The sequence below is a fragment of the Callithrix jacchus genome, chromosome 9 (genome assembly GCF_049354715.1).
Source record: "Callithrix jacchus isolate 240 chromosome 9, calJac240_pri, whole genome shotgun sequence".
NCBI classification, from domain to species: domain Eukaryota; kingdom Metazoa; phylum Chordata; class Mammalia; order Primates; family Cebidae; genus Callithrix; species Callithrix jacchus.
This window is the reverse complement of record NC_133510.1, coordinates 137,124,128-137,127,500: the sequence shown is the minus strand read 5'-3', so window position 1 is coordinate 137,127,500 and position 3,373 is coordinate 137,124,128. Positions and strand designations below refer to the sequence as shown.

Sequence of the window (3,373 nt, the reverse complement as noted above, 5' to 3'; positions counted from 1 at the left end):
GTCTACGGATGGCAGCCACGAATTCTGGCATCTGTAGCCCTTGGAAGTCCACTCCTCTTGTTGATACTGACATTTATGCCCTTTTAATGGGGCTCTGGCTGTGGCGATTGTATGCGGCGCTGGCTGAAGGATCTCAAGGTAGCTAGTGTCAGAACTGAATTAGAGGTCCGCCCTGGTAGTGGAGACGAATCCCCACACGTTTGCTCATACAAGTCATCTTCTGTGTGGATGATGATTTTTGAAGTAGGAGAGCAGAGGAAAAACGGGGGCTGAGCATTTTCCCTAAACGATAGTGGACATTCAAATCCCTCGTGAGGCTGGGCGTGGTGGCTCACGCCTGTCATCCGGCACTTTGGGAGGCCAAGGGAGGTGGATCACCAGAGGTCAGAAATTCATGACCGGCCTGGACAACTTAGAAAAACATCATCTCTACAAAAATACCTGCCGGTATTTTTGGGAGGCTGAGGGAGGAGTATTGCTTGAATCTGGGAGGTGAAAGTTTCAGTGAGGTGAGATTGTGCCACTGCACTCCAGCCTGGGTAGATCATAAATAACACATATAATTGACTCACACTTCTACAGGCTGTACAAGCACAGCTCCGGCATCTGCTTGCCTTCTGGTGAGGCCTTGGGAAGCTTACGATCGTGGCAGAAATGGGAGTGTGTGCAAAGAGAGAGAGGAGAGGCAAGGCTCTTTATAAACAAACTGCTCTCAGTTGAACAAATAGAGCAAGAACTCACACTTCACCAAACGCAGGATGCTAAACCATCCATGAGGGATGCACACCCTCTAACGATAGTGAGATTTGGAGGAGACACACATCCAGGCTGTATCAGGCCTTAAATGATTTGTTTTGACTCTTAGCCCGCCAGATGGGACACTTTACCGCACTGTGGAGGAGGGTCAGGGACACGAAGCTGCAGGCACAGAGGTGGATATAGGTGGCTGCCAGAGTGCAGGCAGGCTGGAGCTCCCGGGTGCCACAGGAGTCCTGCACACAAAGGCTAAGGAATGGTGCAGGCTCCATCTGAAATCAGAGCCCCCCAGTCACTGTCTCTAGCCTAGGCCTCTGCTCCATGCCAATCCCCAGGGTAGATTGGGGAAAGAGCTTGCTGTGCTCCAGGGCACAGGCTCACACTCACCACCCGGAAGCAGTTCCCCAAGCTGGATGAGGGGTCCTGGAAGAAGGCCTGGCGGGCGGGGCTCTGTTCTGGGCAGCTCGGCTCAGGCTTCTCGGTGGCACTGCAGTCACCATCCACCTGGTGGGACAGATGCAAGACTCATGCATGCAGCTGAACCATGTGGCTCCCCCACATACATTGGCCTTAGCGGGAGACTCCACCCAACCCTGGGTCTGCAAAGACCGCTGCAGAGCCGGCAGGCCACCTGCCGCTCCTGGGACTCTGCAGCGAGCGGCCCTCGAGACACTCAGCCGGAGGGAAGAAAAGCAGGTGCACCTGCTCACCTGCCAGGCCGGGCTGAGCTCCTCCAGGCTGTGAGCCACAGAGCCGTCCGGCAACATCAGATCGGTGCCTGCTTCGTTGTCGCTGGTGTCCAGAAGGCCAGCGGATATGCCTGTGGGGAGGAGGAAAGATGAGGTGATCCTGAGAGCCCCTGATCCTCCCCCAGGGGTCCTGGATGAGAGATAAGCCTCAGGCACACGAAGGATTGGTAAAATCCCTCCAACCCAGACTCCCAGAGCTCTGGACCCAAACCCTCATCAGAAGAAGGAGAGAAAGCACAGAGACTGAGGACAGCATGTGTCCCCCCATCCCCTCTCCACATCGTCAGCACGAGTGGCCAGAATCCAGGCCTGCCCTTTGTGTTCTTTGGCAGAGGGACCACAGAAAGGCCAACTCCACCTTGGAGCCATATATCCAAGGGATACGGGAAGAAAGCCTGGGCCTTGGTGCCAGCCTCTCAACCACAGTGGCTGCCTACAGCTCGGGGACCTGTTGCACTGGAAGCTGAGAATGGTGCATCCCGAACAGGATTTTGATGGTGGGGCCAACTCTGCCAGGGCCCAGATTAACCGTGGTGCCACAAGTGCACAGTGAGGCTGCAGAGGCCGGTGGCCACGTCACAGGACATGGAGACCCCGTCCTCACTGGCCGGCTCAATCCTGGGGACCTCCCTCCTTTTCATGGCAAAAGGCAGCTGGAGGTCTGGACGGCTATCCCATGGCATGGAGGAGTTGTACAGCCTGTAGGCCTGTGGACCGGAGGAAGTGGGCAGGAGGGATGACCGACAGCCAGGGGACGAGCTTGAAAGTGCCATCCCCCAGGCAACCTGCCACAGGCATAGGTCTCCAGGGGAAGCTCGGGCCTCTCCTCCTCACCTAAAGGCTGGAGTAGATGAGGGTCACATGGTTCAGCTCCAAGGTCAGGGCCATGAGCCCCAAGCCTGTCCGACTCAGCATCCGTGAGAATGTGCTGTGAGCAAAGTCTTGGGACAGGAGGATGCTGCTGCACTGGACGCTGAGGTCCCACACCCGGCCGTCAAAAGTCACCACGTGCTGGGCCCCGGCAACCAGGGCCTGGTCTGGGGAGAAGCAGCCACAAAGGCACGCTGAGTGGAGCCAGCTCCACCCACCGCAGTGGGAGCACGATGCCTTCTGGGTACCCCATTGCCTAGAGCCTTGGCTTAGCCTGCCCTGAGGCCAGGAGTCCCCCTCCCCTGGTGCGGCGGCCAGAGGCCCAGTGATCCCCCACCAGCTTCAGGATGATGTGAGCTGAAGGGCTATGGCCCGATTCAGCCCTAACAAGGAATGGAGTCCCCAGACCCGCTACAAAACTGCTGTGCTAAGTAACATAGCCTGGCTCAGAGGCCACATAGTCATCCTTCTGTTTACATCGGATGTCCAGAGCAGGGACAGCCATGGACACAGCAGGCAGACTGGTAGCTTTTAAAAACAATTGTGGTAAGACATGCACAACTCTGAATAAACTGGAAGCCACTGAATCGTGCACTTAAAATTCACACATCGGCCGGGCACGGTGGTGCTAAGCCATCCCAGCACTTTGCGAGGCTGGGGAAGGAGGATCACTTGAACCCAAGAGGTCAAGGGTGCGGGGAGCCGAAAGCGCACCGCTGCACTCCAACCATGACAACAGAGTGAGACCTAGTCTCAAAAAAAAAAAAATTATACAAGTCATCCATTTAATCTCAAGGAAGCTGCTCAGGTGGGGAAAAAACATTGACCGTTTAAGTGGATGGCCAACGGCTCCCTCAAACATGACACTGGTGTCCTACAGACCAACCCTGTTCAGGGTAGGGAAGAGATGGCCTGTGAAGGAACAGGTCTGACCAGTCCAGCCAGTATAGCCCCTGAGCTGTGCCTTGGGGGTGTTCGTGCCCATGGTGGGAAAGCAC

The 3,373-nt window shown here is 56.2% G+C and overlaps 1 long non-coding RNA gene across 2 annotated transcripts in view; it reads right to left on the bottom strand.

Moving 5' to 3' along the window:
• LOC144577803 (uncharacterized) overlaps nucleotides 1-2,881 on the bottom strand; it is a 4,790-nt gene extending 1,909 nt beyond the window's left edge. Inside the window, exons 1-3 of one of the 2 annotated variants that reach the window (XR_013522426.1) lie at nucleotides 2,340-2,881; nucleotides 1,467-1,576; nucleotides 1-1,260 (exon numbers count right to left, since the gene is read on the bottom strand). The exon at nucleotides 1-1,260 is cut by the window's left edge and continues 578 nt beyond it. This is a non-coding gene — a long non-coding RNA (uncharacterized LOC144577803). The remainder of the gene's footprint in view (nucleotides 1,261-1,466; nucleotides 1,577-2,339) is intronic. The other variant, XR_013522425.1, reaches the window with a different exon arrangement.
• Between the last annotated feature and the right edge of the window lie 492 nt (nucleotides 2,882-3,373).